This window comes from Chionomys nivalis, chromosome 12 (genome assembly GCF_950005125.1).
Source record: "Chionomys nivalis chromosome 12, mChiNiv1.1, whole genome shotgun sequence".
NCBI lineage: Eukaryota > Metazoa > Chordata > Mammalia > Rodentia > Cricetidae > Chionomys > Chionomys nivalis.
Genome location: NC_080097.1, coordinates 28,638,619 through 28,659,630, shown reverse-complemented (window position 1 = coordinate 28,659,630; position 21,012 = coordinate 28,638,619). Strand labels below are relative to the sequence as shown.

The 21,012-nt window shown below is 40.2% G+C and overlaps 1 protein-coding gene across 1 annotated transcript in view; it reads left to right on the top strand.

Annotated features, from left to right (window-relative positions):
- Tdrd3 (tudor domain containing 3) overlaps positions 1-21,012 on the top strand; it is a 137,928-nt gene that overhangs the window by 34,786 nt on the left and 82,130 nt on the right. The window lies entirely within an intron of this gene.

Below are 21,012 nucleotides of genomic sequence, written 5' to 3'. Positions count from 1 at the left end.
TATTTGATTGTTTCATTTAGATTGTCTTCGTATAAATATATATTTTAGGAAGCTTCTACTGTATTAGATTACCATACTACTCCCAAATGTCCCTTAATTCTAGGTGTCTCTTACTGTATTTCCTCTCTTGTCCCTTCTTTCTTCCCCACCCCCACTTGATCTTCCCATTCTAGCCCCCTCCTTTTGTAACTCTGTTCTATTTTCCTTTCCTAATGAGATCTGTTTCCTCTAGTCCCTTATTAAATTTTTTATTAATTAAATTTGTTAATTAATAGTTCTAGGATGTATATAATAACTCCTGACTAGTCTTAATCCCCTCTCTTATTATCCTGCCAGTCCCCATTATTCCTTGCAATTTCTGTTCTTTAGTTCATGTTCATGGCTTTAGTTTTGTTTTGTGACACACTTTGTTTAGCTGCAGTCTTCTGTCTGACCATATGTTTAGGAAGTGCCTGTTGGAACCTAGTGGTTTACCAGTGAGCATGCAGATGAAGACATAGATTCTCATTTTCCCAAACCTGTCAGAAGCCACAAATTCAACATGAGGGAGTGGTAGGGCCCCATGAATCCCTCCCCCATGCAAGCATAACTGTTGATAGCTTGTGCAGGCCCAGTGCAGGTAATCACAGTTGCTGTGAGTTTATCACTGCAGAGTCCATATAATGGTGTTTTGCTTCTCTTCCCTTTTTCTTTTGTATTTACATTCTTTAGACACACCCCCTTCTTCTTTGATGTTCCTTTGAGCCTCAGTGTGTGAGGTATGAATGTCTTATTAAGGGCTGAGCAGTCAACTTTTACTTATGCTTAGCACCTTTAGCAACTGTGAGTCTCTGCATTCATTAATGACTTCTTTAAAGAGGCTTTTCTGATTAAAGCCAAATGTAGCATTTGTTTGTGGGTATAAACATAGATATTTATTAGAGACTGTCTTAGTCCCTGTTCTAGTACTATGAAGAGACCCCATGACCAAGGCAACTCATAAATGAAAGCATTTGATTGGACTGAATTAGAGTTTGAGATGCTTAGTCCATTATTATGGAGGGGAACATGGCAGTAGACAGGCAGACATGGTGCAGGAGAAGTAGCTCAGAGGTCTTTATTTGCAGGTAACAGGGAGAGAGATAATTAGGCCTGACTTGCGCTTTTATTTATTTATTTTCATGAAACAAGATTTTAATTGCTAAAGATGATCTAAATATGACTATAAATATTGTGTTTTAAAAATATCATTTTTGCTTAGTATTTTTATCTTTATTCTCCATTTTCTTGATCTTTTTGCCAATTTACCTTTTAGATTTTTTTATTGATTTTTACTGAGCTCTACATTTTTCTCTGCTCCCCTCCCTGCCTCTCCCCTCCCCCTTCAACCCTTCCCCACAGTCCCCATGCTTCCAATTTACTCAGGAGATCTTGTCTTTTTCTACTTTCTACTTCTCATGTAGATTGGATTTATGTAAGTCTCTCTTAGCATCCTCATTTGCTGTCTAAGTTCTCTGGAATTGTGGTTTGTAGGCTGGTTTTCTTTGCTTTATGTTTAAAAACCACCTATGAGTGAGTACATGTGATAATTGTCTTTCTGGGTTTGGGTTACCTCACTCAAAATGATGTTTTCTAGCTCCATCCATTCCTGCAAAATTCAAGATGTCATTATTTTTTTCTGCTGTGTAGTACTCCATTGTGTAAATGTACCACATTTTCCTTATCCATTTTTTGGTCAAGGGGCATTTAGGTTGTTTCCAGGTTCTTGCTTTGACAAACAAAGCTGCTTTGAACATAGTTGAGCACATGTTCTTGTGGCACAATTGAGCATGCTTTGGGTATATACCCAAAAGTGGTATTATTGGGTCTTGAGGAAGGTTGTTTCCTAATTTTCTGAGAAATTGCCACACTGACATCCAAAGGGGCTGTACCAGCTTGCATTCCCACCAACAATGCAGAAGTGTTCCCTTTTCCCCACAACCTCTCCAGCATAAGTTGTCATCAGTGTTTTTGATCTTGGCCATTCTTACAGGTGTAAGATGGAATCTCAGAGTTGTTTTGATTTGCGTTTCTCTGATGACTAAGGATATTGAACATTTCCTTCAGTGTCTTTCAGCCATTTTAGATTCCTCTGTTGAGAGTTCTCTGTTTAGGTCTGTACTCCATTTTTTTAAAATTGGATTATGTGTTCTTTTGGTGTCCAATTTCTTGAGTTCTTTGTATATTTTGGAGATCAGACCTCTTGTATATTTTGGAGATCAGACCTCTGTCTGATGTGGGGTTAGTGAAGAGCTTTTCCCATTCTGTATGATGTTGTTTTGTCTTGTTGACCATGTCCTTTGCTTTACAGAAGCTTTTCAGTTTCAGGAGGTCCCATTTATTAATTGTTTCTCTCAGTGTCTGTGCTGCTGGGTCTATATAGGAAGTGGTCTCCTGTGCCAATGTGTTCAAGTGTACTTCCCACTTTCTCTTCTATAAGGTTCAGTGTGGCTGGCTTTATGTTGAGGTCTTCGATCCATTTGGACTTGAGTTTTGTGCATGGTGATAGATATGGGTCTGTTTCCATTCTTCTACAGGTTGATATCCAGTTATGCCAGCACCACTTGTTAAATATGCCTTTTTTCCCATTTGATATTTTTTGCTTTCTAGTTAAAAATCAGGTGTTTGAAGATGTGTGGATTGATATCCGGGTCTTCTATTCGGTTCCATTTGTCCTCCTGTCTTTCTTATGCCAATACCAGGCTGTTTTCAGTACTGCAGCTTTGTAGTAGAGTTTGAAGTCAGGGATTGTGATGCCTCCAGAAGTTCTTTTATTGTACAGGATTGTTTTGGCTATCCTGGGTTTTCTGCTTTTCCATATGAAGTTGAGTACCGTTCTTTCGAGGTCTTTAAAGAATTTTGCTGGGCATTGCATTGAATCTGTGACTTGAGCTTTTGAAACCTCAGTCCCTCCCCTCCCCCCACTTAGTTCCTCTAACAAGGCCACACCTTCTCCATCAGGTCACACCTGCTAATCCTTCTCCTTGATCCACCCTCATTCAAACCACAGTAGACGTGAAGTCAGTTTAGCTAACAATTAAGTAGTAAGTCTCCTGAAGGGACTATGACTTCACCAGCTAAGTGATGGATCAAGAGGAGGAGCTTGGGGGGCTGGCGGGTCTCTGACCAACAGTTCTCTTGGAAGTACCTCACACCTGGTGCTGGTGTTGTTGCTTAGTCGCTCATGGCTTCCAGGAATAGAATTTTAAAGCAGTACCCTTTTTGACTTTGGATACGAACTGAATACTCATATCTTGTATAGTTGCTTCAGTTTTTGTTTTTGGTCTGTGTGTGTAAGCATGCGTGTGCATAGCTGAGTTGCTTAAGTCTGTTTTTCACTTTTATGTCAGTCAGAAATATGAGTGAATGATACGAGGATGTCCTTTCTAGATCTTTCTTATGTGTGATTTCTCCAGGGTTTTGGAAGGCTAATCACCTTCCATTTCTGCATTGTAAAAAGAGGTACTTTCACTTTTATTGTACTTCAGTATCTTGTGTGTCTTATTTATAGGCTTACACCAATCAGTCAAGTTCATTGAACACTTAAAGCAATAAGGCATTTTACACTGAATAGAAAATAGCCCTAATAGATCCTAAGGGATGACCTCAATTCTTAAAATTTAATTGAATCAGTACTTTCCCCACAGTTAAATTTATAATGGGCGTATTAAATCTGCTTTGTGATAATCCATTGCAACAGTAGTTTCTAATGGTTCTGGAGGCCCGTTGTCTAAAATGAAGGGTCTTCAGAGTGGCTCATCTGTCAGAGAACCCTGGGGAGCTGAGTGGTGATGCACCCCTCCCAGTTCCGGGTGCTTGCTTTCATGCTGTGTGTTTCACGGCTCTGTGTGTCTTTCTCTCCTCAGCATCCTCAGCACCCTGCCTCTCACCTGGATTTAGGGAACACCTGGACAATCTAGGATGATTGGGCGATTTCGTTCCTCAGTTTAAGATTTCTCTTTCTCCTCCTCTTCCTCCCTCTCCTCTCTTTTTGAGCTAGGGTTTCATTGTGAGTCAAGCTAGCCTGCAGATCCATCTGTAATGGTGGAATTAAAGGCGTATGCCCCCATGCCCTGCTATTTCATCAAGTGAATTAATATTTACCTGTTCCAGAGACTAGACCAGGGACATTTATTTTTATGGGCCTCTGTTTAGGCTTTTTTTTTTTTTTTTTCAAAAAGAAAGAGGTTGTCAAATATTTTTAAGGTTAAAAGAAATGGAACATTAATTTATTTGCAGCATTTTGACTTTAGAAATTTAGTCAACACTGAACATTTTGTATTTAAATAAGACTGTATATTTTTAAAGAAATTAAAAATATTTATACATGTGGGAGAGTTTACACTCTGGCTACAAATTATTTTTTAACTTACTAGCATATTTAAGTGACTCTCCTTTTAGAATTTAATATTGTGCCTTTTACATGAGTTTTATTTTACAGACAATTGCTTTGTTATTAGGTGGATTTTGAGGTCGGTGGTAAACATAAGTATGCATTTATAGTTGCTCATAATAATTGAAGTTGTAGATTTTCAGTTCTGAAGTGTTCAGCGAACACTGTGAATCTAAATAAACTGTGAATGTAAACTGTGCAGTGTCTAATTTTTCCTTGCTGTAGAATTTTATTCATTGTGTAGAATTTTATTCATTGCTTGCTATCTATATCTTGTCATAATTGTTGCCATAAATGGCAGACTGAAAAGAATTATTATTATTATGTGTTTTATGTAGGAAATTAGGGCAGAAATAGCCATTTTTAATGGAATAAATTATTTTCTTGTTTTTTGCTTGAAAGGCTAAAACAGAAGAGCTTTGCGTTTGAGGCCAGCCTGAAGTCCATAGTGAGTTGGAGGTCAGCTTATGAGGACAAGACACTAAGAAAGCAAAAGCTCAACCAAAGAAAAAGACACCTGCCTACACATCCTCCATATATGACAACATTGAAATAGGGCCTGGAGTGCATTGGCTAAAAGTGATGCTCTTCCAGAAAACAGAGATTGGATTTTCAGCACCCATGTGGCAGCTCAAATGTCCTGCCAGTTCTATGGGATCTGACACCTTTTTCTGGCATTTGCGGATACTGCACCATGTAATGCACAGACATGTGGAGGCAAAGCAGCCATCCACATACTGTAAAGTAATAATAAAAACATTAAATGAGTTATACAAATAAGTAATGTAATTATTTCTGTCTAGCTAACACTTCTTGAGTTTTCTGTGGATGGCTTGTGAGTAACATCAAATAATATGTAGCTCAGACTTAACAAGGAAGTATCTATACTTGACAAACTCTTTTCTCAATTCGTAGGTGTCAAATTTTGAAAATATTTTCCTAAATAAATGATGATGTTGGACTTTTGAGAGAACGAGTATTTGCTTACCATCTACTTCCTGCTGGTTTTGTGCAGGGCATTTTATGTTTCGTTTCTGTTAGAGCAGCCTGATGGATCAGTACTTCTAGTATTGTTTCTGCGTTTTGCAGGAGAGAAATCTAGGCACAACATGATGAAAATGACCGAGATCCTGCTTGTGTTAAAGGGTGGGTGCATCAGTTCAGTTGACTAAAAATGCAGGTGCTTACACAAAACGCCCTCCAAGTTGTGCTAACTGTGGGTCACGTCTGTGATCTGAACCGAGTGTGTGATCTCCTAGTGCTTACTCCAGGATGTCTTGCTTCTTGTAAGCTGGAGGCAGGGACTCTGCAGTCCTGGATGCTGTCAGCAGAAGTGACTTTACAGTACAGAGTAGTGACGCCCGCTGAACCTTTGACTTGATGTGCGGTTTTATAGCTATCCCACACTTGTGCAAGAAAGGAGGACAGAGATGGCCAATATTTCATATATTAAAACATGGCTTATTAAAAATAGCTGTACTCCACTTCTAAAGTATGAAAATATTAAATTAGGTCATAAATTATAACCTTAATGAAAGAAAAATGCCTATACCTTCATTTTACATCTTGAATTTTATGAACATTTACTAAATGAAGAACATTGTTAGGTTTCTTCACTGGCTACTTTTTGTAATATACCAATTATGACATTTTAAAGGAATCATTTTCAAATTATTATTTGCTCAGCTGTTACAATTATTTCAAATAAACACGGGTTTTCATGTTTTTTCATGGGTTTGTTTAGGTATGGGAAGTATTTTAATATTTGAATAAGAAAGCAGTTTTATGGTATATTGTTACCTACCTTTTTATAGTTGCTGTCTTCAGATTGTCATTTTTGGTTGGGTTTCAGAGAGGAACCATTACTGAAACAATATTGAAAGCATTCTTTTTAACTGCTTTTAATCAAGAAACCATTAGACTTAGGGGCTGTCTCCACTAGTAAAGCATTCAGTGTACAAATATGAGGACCAGAAGTGGGATCCCTAAACACACGTCAAAGTAGTGCAGGTGTGACTCTGCCTGTAGCATTCAGCAGGCGGACATGCTGGCTCCATAGGACCAGGCAGGGCAGCTGAGAGCTGAGCTCAGGGTCAGTGGAATACCCTTTGTAAAGTGGGAGTGAGCGGAGAGGACACCCTTGTCACCTCGGACCTCCACATGTCCTTCTACACATGCCGTCCACACACACACACACAATTATTTATAAATTCCTGTATTTCCAAAGGATAAATATAGAAACAAAGCAGGCAAACGTATCTTTTGGTATACTAGTTTTTGTTATATCAGATGTGTCTTAATGTCTACTAAATGAGTTTCTTCTAAACTTGAATGATTTTTATAACAAGGAGCCCTCAAAAATTCTATAAGTCTATTTTATTTTCTCTAGTTTTCTATCAGCGACAACGTAACACAAAGCAGTCATAAGCCTGCTTTATTTAGTAAGTTTGAGGCCCTGGTTTCCAACAGCACCATTTCCAAATACACTTGTGAAACTTGTGAAACAAGGTTGCCATCTAGTGGTCTTTTAAGGTAGTGTGGCCTTCTGAATTAGGCCTTATTAATGTCTGCTTTTCAAAGAAAGTCCTTAACAAAAACAACTTTTGATTTTAGTTTCCAAATTTTAAACAACTTTAAATGTTAACTTAGATACAACTTTATAAACGATCTCCTCTAGAAGTTTTAAATTGCTTTTTTTCACAGGGTACTGAAATACTCAAAGTTGACCAGCAGGGTGTTAATTATTATGTGTAACAATGCAATTCATGTTGGTTTGCATTTCCTGAAATTGTGTTTTTGGATAATAAACACACCGTAGTGCTACGTTGATTTTAAATAATGTTTGCACAGTTACTCTTGTATTTCTGGCACAGGTTAATTTTGTGTGCTATGACTTTCATAATTATTTCTTTCACAGTCCTTTGGTTTCAGGTGCCTTTTTTTAAACAAACTAAAAAATTGGTATAAAAGAAATTAATGTTTAATGTATTGTACGTATGGATATGCAGAAAAAGTATATAAATTAATAAAAGTGAAAATAGCTTCCATTTGTATACAAATCATAAAAATAAACACTGAGAAAGTAATTCTAGAAATGTTTATTATTGAATGAAATAAATCTTGTATTGAATGAAGTTTACTAGATTAAGAACAGCACCAAGGGCCTAGCAGTGTGGCGTACACCTTTAATTAGCACTCGGGAGGCAGAGGCAGGTGTATTTCTGTGAGTTCATGGCCTGGTCTACAGAACTAGTTCTAGGACAGCTAGGGACACAGAGAAACCCTGTCTTGAAAAACAAACAAACAAACAAACAAACAAAAAAGGTCAGAAGCAAGGGCTTACACTCAGGGGTTTAGAAAATATATAACTTTGTTCTATCTATGGATAAACCACAGAGAAAGCTAAATCTCCATCTTGATTTCTCTGTCCTGCAACCAAAGTGTACCCTGTCTTTAGCAACAGGTCTTATCATCTAACTGTGATGGGCAGCTAAAGGCAGCAGCTGTGCTGGTCCTGTTGTCAAACTTTTTTTCATTTATTTATTTATCTGCTTATTATTTATTTATTTATTTATTTATTTATTTATTTATTTATTTTTGGTGCCCGTCCGGAACTAGCTCTTGTAGACCAGACTGGCCTTGAACTCACAGAGATCCGCCTGCCTCTGCCTCCTGAGTGCTGGGATTAAAGGCGTGCGTCACCACCGCCCGGCCTTTTTTTCATTTATTATTTATGTGTGCACCTGCCAGTGTATGCTTGTGTGTGAGTGTGTGCACCTGCTTGTGTATGTGAGGGTCAGAAGGCAACTTTGTGGAATTGATCCTCCCCTGCCTTTAGTGTGGTTCTGAGAATCAATCTCAGGTCATGACAAACACACGTGCCTACTGTGCCATCTATCAGTAGCTCCTCCCTTTTCTTAAAAATTGTTATTAGCTCACAAAACCGTGGGTTTTCATAACTTTTTTTATATAGACTTAGTTTTGATCTGTCCTATCTACCATCCTGCCTTTCTCTCATCTCCTTGCCTGCACCTAAGCCATTAACCCACAGAATTCCCTCCCCTTCTGCTTTCATGCTGTAATTTGCACTTTTCCCAGCCCCCTAAGTCCTTGTGCTGTTTCTCCATTCATGGACCTTTCTGCTCTTCTGCCCTCTGTAGACACTCCAAATTAAACTTAAAACATGAAAGACTTGAAACTAGGATCCAGAGACAGAACAAGGGATTTTCTGGGCCTGGGTTACCCATGTAGTATAATAATTTTCAGGTTCATCCTATTTTCTATTGTGTCTAGGTATGACAATTTCAATTGCTGGACATCTGCACTGCATTATTCTAGTGTGGTTTGTTCTTTTCTGTGGCTGTACGGATAGATTTGCCATAGATACTTTCAACTGTGTCTTGGTCACTGTTCTGTTGCTGTGAAGAAGTACCATGACCATGGCATCTCTTATAAAAGAAAGCATTTAATTGGAGCTTGCTTAGAGTTTCAGAGGTTTAGTCTGTTATCATCATGGCAGGGAGCATGGCAGTCCACAGACAGACATGGTGCTGGAGAAGTAGCTGCGAGTTCTGCATCTGGATCTGCATTTAGCAGGAGGAAAGAATGACACTTAGGTGGTGTGGGTCAGGCTTGGACTTTTGAAACCTACCTCAGTGATACACTTCCTCCAATAAGACCACATCCATTCCAACAAGGCCACCCCTCCTAATCCTTCTCAGGTAGTACCACTCCTGATGACTATGGGGCTGCTCTTACTCAAATTACTACAAACTGTTTTCTGTAGAGCTCTCTAAGTTTCATTTAGTCTATTTTTTAACATGGAAAGTATTTTCTCTTCATTTCTGATAATGAAGATAATTTTGCTGGGCAGAGTAGCCATAGGACCCTTGGATGGATAGGGTACTGCCTGGGTTTATCCTGCCAGGTGACAAGGGCCAGCATAATGCCTGAATCCTAACATTCCCACTTTTTTTTTTTCCTATAAAAGGTGGAGAAAAGAAAGGGGATGGGGTGCTGAGTTCTCAAGACTGCTTCCTGCTGACTTGTGGGTGTTGAAACATGGACCCAAGAAAGCTGGGGTGCTGGCCATGTACTGGGGTTGCTGGTTGTTTCATGGCTGTTCAGGCTCTGTGAAACTCTCCAGTATCTCTTGGACATGGCGAGGTGCTGGCAGAGCAGAGGATAAGGTTAAATATTGAGAAAATTTTTGAGAAAAAATATTTTTTTCTTTAGGTCCTGGTGATTGAGGGAGAGGGTATCAGGCCAGGGAAAGGCGGGAAGCTTAGGCTCTTATGGCTGGTAATTGAGGGAGGGGAACATCTGACATGTTGAGGTGACTCCTCCAAGTCAGCTCACTGGAACTTACAAGAAGTTTTTTTGAGTTTGTGAAAGCATAAGTTTTAGATATGTTAGTGTTTATAATCTATCTATAATCTTTCCTGGAATTTGTAATGTCAAATGATGGTGACAAATGGATTTTGCACACGGAAAAGTATCTCTGAGATCTATACTTAAGAAACCACCAAAGGGAATTTAAAATCCTCAGCCTGTAGCTATGATGACAGTGGTAGTACTCAGAGCTGGATTGATAGCTTATTAGAACTTTATTGACAAATGTTAAGACTGTGAACAGTGGTTCAGAATGAGAGAGATCTGATGACTTGGGTTTGCACACCTCAGACACTTTCTTATCCCCTGAACCATTCGCAGATCCTCACATCCTAAGCTCTCAGGGCTTTACATAAATAAACCTTAACCCTGTTCCTTCCCCATCGTTATGACATCACCTTAACACTCAGGAGAAATCTGTTCTGTGAGTTGGTCCCTTTAAAACTGGCGAACCTACCAGCTGTCAGGCTACATCAGGATTCTCGAGAAGAATAAATTTTACCTGAGTTATTGATTAAACAAATGACAGAGACTGATTTGATTGGCTACTTAGACCCATCCTGGGGTCCTCCGTTGTTATCGCGGTCAGAGGCTGCAGGGCAACATCTGCCTTAGAGCTGGAGCATGGGGCCTGGCAGGCTTCAGAAGACCCTGCTGATTAGGAGTGGGTAGCCTAGCCTTCCTTGCCCTGAGCAATGAGGCATTTGATTTCTGTCCCATCGTCCATGGTCTGCAGAGGCCAGTGCAGCAGCTGAGGTGAACGGCAGCTTTTGTTAGTGTTAGCACTGCCACTTCCGAAGCGAGCTGCGGGTGGAAGTTCTGTTCTTTGGAGGAAATGGGGTTGGTGCCAGGAGCTAACCTACCTCTCTGTTACAAATAGCCTCTTTAATTAAACATTTAAATGCCATATTCCCTAGATCTCAGAACATTTGAGGATTGTCTATTGGGTACATGAGAGTTACGACTACAGTGTAGGATCTGCCTGGAGAGCTGGGTCCAACCTGAGAGGTTGTGGAGGAATGTTTCATCCAGAGTCTCCCAGCTTGTTTAACTTAGAACATTTTCTTTAACAGTAAGTACTCCTGCATATACATACAGTTACATTTAAGTTGCATTCAGAGATGCATAAACGCATACAGAGTTAAAGCTAGCTTACATTCACAAATGAAAAGTGAGCCAGAGGAAGCTGGCTTTTTCATCTCTGAGTCACAGTTTGTAGCGAGCAGAGAGGGCCCTGTCAAGGCATACCATCATGCAAACATGCCACATGTAGCCCCAAGCCCTGCTTGGTTAGGGGCGGAGCTACACAAGTCTGCGGTTCTTCCCTGTTCCAGTCACCACCCAGAGGAGTGTGTGTGTGTGTGTGTGGGGGGGCTACTGGTCACGTGGCCACCCTTGGTAAAGATGGTGCTAGGTCACTTGACCTGTCTGTCTTGCCCTTACCATAGCGGTAGTTAGGTCATATGACCTGTCCTTAGCCAAGATGGCTCCTCCTCACGTGTTGCAAGGCATCTTACAGGTTTTAGACCATATGCCATTAGTAAGACACACATAAAGGACGTAGACATTCAGAATCACGCACGTATGGTCACAGCATTCACTCATATACCCTGAGCATATGCTGCCAGCCTGTAGCCAGGCGGGAAAGAGGCTCCTGCCTGCCTGGGTTGAAGCAGAAAGGATGGGAACAGAGACAAAGGAGCAGAACAACTGGGGTAGTGTTATGTTTTCCGGCCCAATAATCCAAATCAGACCAAATCAAACTGAATTAGAAAAGGCTCAGGTTTAATGGGTGCCAGAAAAACACGGAGAGGGGGAAAGGTGAACTGGAATGTCCACGTGTTGCGTCTGGGGGGGGGGCAGTTTCTGGGGAGGGGTCACCAATTTGGTGGGCTTTCTCAGAGGTAGAGTTTGGACTGAGGCAACTCCTAGGGGAGGGGGCTTGGAAATGGAACTTCCAAATTGGATACCAGGAGCTGGGGTGAAGCCCCCAATTAAACAGGCAGGAAAAAGGGATCTGCCACCCTGGGCTGGGTGGCCTATCAGTGGTGGCAGAGACAGGATCAGAGGCAGAGGGAAGATCCTGCCCCAGACAGGCTTAGCCACGGTGGGTGGTGACTAGAGGCTGCTATGATGGCAGGCAGTAGAGAGAGTTTTAGTGTGGCTAGATCACATTCCGGGAACAAGAGGCAAACAAGGAAAGGAAACAAGGAGAAAAACAGAAAGAACTTGGGGCAGTAGGGTACACATTTACAACTATTGGATCACTGGCGGAAAAGTCCTGTGAAGTGCTGGGATACGGAAGCACTGTTTGGATTGATATCTCTTGGGGTAGGCAGTTACCGTGAGTGAGGTAAAGTCTAGAGGCTGAACTCCAGCATTCCAGAGGTTCAGCGTGGACCTGTGAGGTCCAGGGGCGTAGCCAGTGCCTGAATACAAGCTGCAATGCAACGACGATATCATGTGGGTACAGGGGCCCAGAGGGTTCTAAGCCCAAGAGATAAGTGGTTGCCCAGTACTGGGCCTTTCAGCTGGAGCCAGAAGGCAAGAAACCATGGACGAGACACAAGTCCTCAATCATGGGAAACATGGGGTGGGGGGAGGGTATGTTACTGATGATTCTGCTGGTTTTGGGTTCCAGCCATCCTTAGTTGGAAAGGTGACCCGATTGAAAGTTACAGGGTCTGGCAGTCCTCAAACTGTCAGCAGGCAGGAGGAACTGCCAGGAGATCCTGCCAAGTTTCATGACACCAAATGTTGTAAAACAGTGCAAGGTGGACCTTGGTGGGCTAAGGTGCCACGCGGTGGGTGAAGGACAGAGGCGGCGTGCAGGCAGAGTTCATGTGGGAATTTTTTTGAGATAAAGGGAATGGGAGAGGGAAGAGGGAAAGAGGAAGAAGAGGCAAGGAGCAGCCTGTCTCTTCAGAAGAGCAGAGGGAAAAGAGCAGAAATGGGCGGAGCTTGTCTCATAAGAGAGCTTTGCACCTGTGTAGTGAGGTAGAAGTCATAGGACCCTGAGCTGGCTAGAATACTGCCTGGGTTAATCCTGGCAGGTGACAGGGGTCAGCATAATGTCTGGAGCATTAGGTCTACTTTTGAAAGAAAAAAATCATTGAGATGGGTAAAGTATTTGGGAGGGGGAGGCCCACCACTTTTAGAGATTGTTAAAGCTGTGGAAGGTTAGTTAAGTTAAAACAAGTAGGAGGCAAGGAAGAAGGAAATTTAGGAGTAAGAGGGGGAATATAAGGGATGTGGGTGGAAGAGAGACTAGAGAATGCCCTAGTAGACTGGGGGAAGAAACACATACAACAAACATAGTCTAACCGCAACTGCAATATTCAGAAGAATGCCTCAGTAGACTGGGGGAAGAGACACATACAGCAAACGTAGTCTAACCACAACTGCAATATTCAGACAGAAGCAGACCATCACAAGACATATATGCATGGATGAAAATTAAATAATAGAAAATTAGAAGTAAAAGAAATGCTTAAGGAATGAATTGCTGGTACAGCTGCTCTATCTGGGCTGAAAGGTCTTGTTCTCAGATTCCTCTGGCTGTCGCAGGCTTATCTTGGTACTGTGTCAGGGAAGGGCAAGTGAAACCTGCAGCTTTCTGCAGCCTCAGTGTTTTGTGTGGCTCTAGTGTGAGCATAAATGATTTTCACATTTCGTATCTCTCCTGTACCCGTAGTAGCTTGGATAATTGGAATTTAGGTATTTCTTTGTGTTCCAGCAAGAATTTACATATTAAATTTCCAGTGTGATCTTTGTTTCATATAGGAACTAGTAACTCAGTTTGGCAGTAAATAATTAATATAGGTCAGAGACCCCAACCAACACACACACACAACAGAACAATAAAACAGCAACAACAAAAATCACATGAAGCATATAATTCAAAGACAGGGCTGTTGTCTTATTGTGTGTGTAGCTCCTGTGCCTTGCTTCACAGAGCCCTGCCACTTTGGGCCTGCTTCACTCTCTTCTCATCGACATTTTAAAGAGTCTTCATGTGCCACAGCCTACTTGCTGTCAGCATGGAATACTAGACTCTGTCCTGTATTTTAGAAGTTGAAGTTTCAGTTCCCATTTAAGGAGGCTTCCATTATCTCAGTGAGTGTAGGTGAGGGAAAGATTTCAGATTTAGTTTCTGCACCGTTAGAGGTAGTTCGTCTGTCTGTCTGTCTACTGAATATGTGGACTGTTTTGACCAACATGAACACAAATGATCTGACACCTTCAGCCTGACATCCCCTCTGGTAAGAACATAGCTGCAGGTGTGTTCCTGTTTTTTGCTCTCTCCCATACTATGCAGAATGGCATAAAGATGCCTTCTACCTTCACCTGAGAAGGCTAGCTGTTACTGAGTGTTTGAGAAGTACTCACTCACAGTGCCACACTTCATCTCAACACAGCTTGGAGGTGATCAGGAGCAGATACATGGCTAACTTAAATGAACTCATAGTGGATATTCCTCATGCCTGCTGAAGTCTGTTTTGTTTGGCTTGCATATTGCGTTACAGAAACACGAAGGCTAAAAATCAGATCCGACCACAGCTGCCGCCCCTGTCCTCCTGCGTCAGTCAGGGCAGCCTTCCACTGTGAGCCTTGGCCTTTGCATGTGTGTGTCGGCCCGCCAGCAGACATGGATTTTATCGGCTTTCAGAGAATAGATCAGAGCAAGTTGGCTTTGTTTTGATCATATTAGTGATAAAGGGTATTAACAAAGACCCATTATCTGGATCTAACAAATAAATGAGCTTGAAGTAGTAGCCTGTCTTTCATCTGAGTTTTCTGCCAATTCAGTTTTGAAAGTTGTGAGTTTGTTTGGACATGTCTGTTTCTGAACATGGGTGAAGGTTGTTACGGCAGTGGCCCTTAAGCCACGTGACTTTGTCATTCTCCATCTAATTTTAACTGCTTATTTTTGAAGTTAAATAAATTGGTTGGGATTGTCAGTTAACTAACACTAAGAATTTTATCTTTTTTATGAAAAAGGAAATTTTATAAGCTAACTATCACCTTTATCTGTGTGGCTGACTGTCTGCTGTCTGTCTAGTTTCTCTGTCCATCCATGTGTATTTGTGTGGGCACTTGTGTACCTTGGTGCTGCATAGAGGTCAGAGCACAACTTCCCACCATATGGGCTCCAGGGATCAAACTAGAGTCATCTGGCCTGATGGCAAGTGTGGTGTTTTTTTGTTTTTTGTTTTTTTAAAACTGATCCTTTTTGCTAACTCAGGGAAGCATTTAAAAAAACAAATATTTAAAAAAATTTTGAGATTAAAATATAATTGCATAATTTCTCCTTCTTTCCTTCCTCTAGAGCAGTGGTTCTCAACCTTCCCAATTCTGTGACCCTTTAATACAGTTCCTCATGTTGTGGTGACCCCAACCATAAAATTATTTTTGTTGCATAACTATAATTTTGCTACTATTATGAATGCCGCTGTTATTGTAATCTAAATATTGGATATGTAGGATATCTGATATGTGACACCTTTGGGGGTCGAATGGCTCACAGGCTGAGAACCACTGCTCTAAACCTTCCCATATGCCCCTCCTTGCTCTCTTGCAAATTAATGGCCTCTATTTTTACTAATTGTTGTTACATACATTTATGTATGAATATAAGCATATGTATTCCTTAAGACATAAATACAGACTGCTTAGTTTACATAATGTTACTTGTATGTGTTTTTTTGGGACTGACTATTTGATATTGGATCATCAAGGTGTGCTTTTTGCTGGGGAAGACTATTCCAAGGAAGATTTTTCTTTTCTTTCTTTTTTTATTTTAAATTACCTTCTTGAAAATTTTGTGAGCTGATTAAGTTTGTGTTTTAAAGCATTATTTGAAGATAAAGCCAGTGAGGAACTATTAATCTGTTTTGTTTTTTTCCCCGAAATGTAGCCCTTCAGTGTCTCGCCTGTCAATAAAATATATTCAGATGTATTTTTGTAGTTTAGTGGTGAGGGGTTTGTAATATTACTGTTTCAAAAGTCTCAGATGGAGAAGGCACAGATGAGTGCATTGTTGGCTGTCCCAGTAACAACTGCTCTCTGGAGTCTGGACTCACAGATGGCACAAGGAACTGATTGTAATTCCTCTCCCTGGTGGCCCATTGGGCAGGTGTGTACAGGGAGCTTATGCAGTGTACCTGCTCCAATTTTCAGTTCCTGGTGACAGCCTGATCTGGTGGACCCTGTTGTTCCTGGTTGCTGAGTTCTGTGGCTACAGAACATTTTGTTACTTTTTACTTTTACCACTTGCCTTATTCATTGTTAGCAGTGACATTTTCAGTGTTTATAAAAGAGAGTAATGTATAAATGTCACATATTGATTAAGTTAGGCCAGTCCTTTTGTGAAATGGCCAAATATTTATAGAAGTTGTCCTAAAATGCAAGAGCTGAGAGTAGATGCTCTGTTGATTGACAGTTTTGTAGTAAAGCTGGAATAAGCTTTAGAAAGTAAGCAGGGAGACTTGTTAAGCTTGGAAACCAAGACTCAGACTCACTTTGTAATTTGCTATACACAGAAACTATTACTAGGCAGAGTTGAAAAGGTACTGTATCCTACTTACTCTTATTTATGTGAAGGTAGCCCCTCTCCCTTCATTAGTGATAGTGTTGTGGTTTGCATTTGTGTTTGAACTCTTGATGCCCAGCTGGTGGAGTGTTTGGGAGACTGTAAAAGTGAGTCAATTGGGATGGGCCTCTAAATTTGATAGCCTGGCCTGACTTCCTAACCTCTCTGCTTCCTGAGTGTGGATACAGTGTGACCATCTATCTACCTTTTGATCTTGCCTCCCATGTCTTCTCTGCCATGATAGTTTGCAGCCCTGATAAAGCTGGACTCCCAAGTAAACCCTTCCTCAAGTTTGTTATTATCAGATATTTGGACCCATCAATGAGAAATGACTGAATAACTTATATGATGTGGAATTTCTGTCTGTATCCTGTGATTACCATTGATTAATAAAGGAACTGCTTTGGGCCTGTAGCAGGGTAGAAGAGAGCTAGGCGGGGAAAACTAAACTGAATGCTGGGAGAAAAAAAGGTGGCGTTAGAGAGAAGCCAGTTAGCCCTGCCAGAGACATTCGTTGGATGGAACTTTGCTGGTAAGCCACAGCCACATAGTGATGTGCAGATTATTATAAATGGGTTAATTTTAGATGTAAAAGCTAGCCCCAAAGAAGCTAGAGCTAATAGGCTAAGAAGTGATTTATTTAATATAGTTTCTGTGTGATTATTTTGGGACTGAGCAGCCGAGAACAAACAAGTGACCTCATACAACACTTACAGTCTTTCTCTTTTTATTTTTTCCTAAAAATGGGTATTTTAAATTGTTTTTAATAGCCTTTTACTCTCCTCATTTGTTTACATTTGTTTCCTGATCTTTTACTATGAAGCTATACTATTTGTTGTTTAGTGTACTTTATAGTTTACTAATTGAGTTTTCTTAGGAGTGTGTGTGTCTGTGTTAAGTATTAAGTTGATTAAGAAATTGAATTACACAAATATTGATGTATTGGGGTTCTCTATAGTGTCACTCATAGAATGAGTCTCCAGTTATATATAGAAAGGAATTTATTAGAATGACTTACAGACTTCAGCCCAACTAATCCAACATTGGTGCCTATGAACAGAAAATCCAAGAATCTAGTAGTTTCACAGTCTACAAGGCTGGATGTCTCAGCTGGTCTTCAGTATACACTAGAATTCTGAAGAAATAGGCTCTAATGCCAGTGAATGGATGGACTTGCTAGCAAGAGCAAGGGCAAGTAGGTAAAGAGCAAAAGCTTCCTTCTTCCCCGTCTTGATAATAGGCTTCCAGCAGAAGGTATAACCCAGATTAGAGGTAAATTTCTGAATTCCCACTCCAAAGATCTGAATTAGAAGCGGATCTTTCTACCTCTAATTAAGCAAAGTTCCCTACAGCTGTGCCCTTCATTTTTAGGTTTTAGTTAATTCCAGATATAGTCAAGATGACAACCAAGAATAACTACCAGAATTGGCTTGCATAGATCATACTCTTTTTCTTTTTTTTTCTTTTCTTTTGTTTTTTTGTTTTTTTGAGACAGGGTTTCTCTGTAGCTTTGGAGCCTGTCCTGGAACTAGCCTTTGTAGACCAGGCTGGCCTCAAACTCACAATGATTCGCCTGCCTCTGCCTCCTGAGTGCTGGGATTAAAGGTGTGCACCACCACCCGGCAGATCATATTCTTATAAATAATTAGTTGTTTGATAAATATGACTCTGTTACAGAGTAAGACTATTGAGATGGGAATTGGGACATTTTTGGTTCCATTTTTCTATCGACTAAGTTTTTATTTTCAACAAATATAATATATCTGGGACTTCTTTCTTCATATGTAAAATTGATGGTATAAAGTTTGGTTACTTTAGAAGATTTGTTTCAGTCTATTTGGTAGCTGTTGTCCTTTAAGTTTAAAGGGTTACTCTTTTAGGAGATAGATCAGTATTCTGTTAGTCATTGCATTCTGTGTCCTCATGTGCAAGAGGCTGGAAAGCTGTGGTTTTGTAACCACTCAATCAGCATTTAACATATCACTCATTTCCCTTGGTGTTACTGTTGCTTTCTCAAATTAGGCTCAGACTAGACTTATAGTTCTGTCCTCAATTTCCAATCAGAGTGTTCAAGGATAGTTTCACACTTTCATTTTTGGCATTTAATATCCCCTTTCCATATAGTTTTCCTTTCCCCAAATTACTTAGCCTTCCTTAACATTTCATTTGCAACAACTACATTGGCGTTGTAAATACCTATCTGTATGCTGTGTTAAACTGTGTGGATGACAATTAACTCCTTGAAGGACAGTGTAAAAATTTCATCATTTTATCACAGGGCTTAATTAATATTTATAGAAGTAAATTTAGATGATAGTTAATTAGAATTTCATGTACATATAATAGTAATGAAAAGATGAAAAATGAGAGAATAAAGGAAATAACCATAGCTGTTTTGACTTAGAAGTAATGTTTAAATATCTGAGATTACTTTACACATCTTCATTTCATGGTCCCTCCTGCACTCTCGTTCCTATCTACTATCTATTTACTTTTAGTGGCTTACTTACATAAGAACTGTCTTCTCCCTGCTATCCATTAAAGTACTTGTTTTCATTCAGGATTTTAGTTTATGATTATTGCGGTTCTAAGCATTAGTAGTACCCTTTAGTTTTACACACACATACACACACACACACACACGGCATGCACACACTCACACACACATGCACACACTTTCATTTTATTTATTTGGTTTTATCATAGACTTATCAACTTTGATTTACTCTCTTGTATAGCCCTAACTATTTACATTTATTTTCCCTGGCTACCTTCATTTGGAGATATCTTTAATTTTCTTCTGTGAAGTTGTTACTTCCTCGTACCTCTCTGTCCACTTCTTTGTCACTCCTTTTACCCCTCCCTCCGTGTGTGTGTGTGTGTGTGTGTGTGTGTATGAGACAGTATCTGGCTTTGTAATTCTGAAACTCATTATGTAGGCCAGTCTGGCTTCAGACTTTTGACAGTCTTTCTACTTCTGCCTTCCAAATCTTGGTGTTAAAGTAGGTGCCACTATACCAAGGTTGTTCACTCTTTGTTTCTTTGCTGTTTCAAAATAAGATTCACATTTTGGCTTGCAAGATGGCTCAATGGGTAAAGGTACTTGCTAGGAACCTAAGTTTATTCCCCTATATAAAAGGGGAAGGGGAAAAATAACAGAGTTGTCTTCTGACTTCCACATTTACACTGTAGTACATGTGCACACACCTCTAATAAATGCACAAATAATATAACAATGTACTTTTATAAATGTTTTAGAATTAGCACAGTATCTGAGGTTAATGGTGGTGTTACTGACTCATCAAGAATGGGTTTGAGATAACTGTTGGATTAGCTGTTAGACCAGTTCTCTGAGTCCTAGGAGAATGTGGTCAGTGATGATGGATGGTGGCTTTAGCTCATTGCTTAAACAAGTTGATGTTGATCATAAAACATTTGAGATGCTGTTGGAAGTTTATATAAGATGGTTTATACTTGAATCATAGAATTTATTAACCAACCAACCAACCAACCAACCAACCAACCAACCAACCAACCCTGTATTGCATATGGGTTAATTGAATGGGTAGAGATAGTTTTTTCTCCTTTGGATACAGCAGTTTCTCCACTCTTGAATTGATTATTGTTTTGTTCAAATGTAAGATTGAGTTGGTGTAGCATGATTAATAAGAAGTGGCATGAATAATAAAAACCCAGCGACAGATACTGGGGTTCAAGCTGAAAGATCAGAGAAACAAACCAGCCAACCTCTAGTGAGCTCTTTCCTCTAAGAAATCATCAGAATGGAAAGAGAGCGAGTTCCTGTCTTATCCCACTTTATATTCCTCACTAGTGCTGGGATTAAAAGTGTGCACCACCACTGCCTGGCCTCTCTGGCTAGCTAGTGTAGCTGCTGGGATTAAAGGTGTGTGCCATCACTGCTGGGCTTGTATGGCTGACCAGTGTAGCATCTGGGATTAAAGGTATGTGCTACCACTGCTGGGCCTGTATGCCTGACTAGTGTGGCTATGCTTGAACTCTGATCGGCAGGCAAGCTTTATTTATTAAAACACAAATAAAATATCGCTATAGATTGGACTGAGAAAACGAACATTAGGATAATAAGATGATGATTTAAGAAACATAAAAGGGCCGGGCAGTGGTGGCACACGCCTTTAATCCCAGCACTCGGGAGGCAGAGGCAGGCGGATCTCTGTGAGTTCGAGACCAGCCTGGTCTACAAGAGCTAGTTCCAGGACAGGAACCAAAACCACAGAGAAACCCTGTCTCGAAAAACCAAAAAAAAAAAAAAAAAGAAAAGAAAAGAAACATAAAAGGTAAAGGCTGTACTGTAAAGGCCACCTTTCCTGTGTCCCTTAGAGTAAGTAGTGCTTATTGAAGGATTCTTGAGAATGTGGTATTAAAGAAGGGATGTTAGAAGATAATGTGGACAAGAATCCAGGAGGATATTTACTTGTTCTTAGTTTGTTCAACAAGTTTAAAAGTGTGGTTATTTTAATCTTAATTTTACAGTGTAGCTCAACCTCTTTTAAAAACTTACTGCATTGGCAGATAGTCGAGCAGAAATTATGTTTCTATCATTGCAAAGAGTAGCTCATAGACAGACTGTATGTAACTA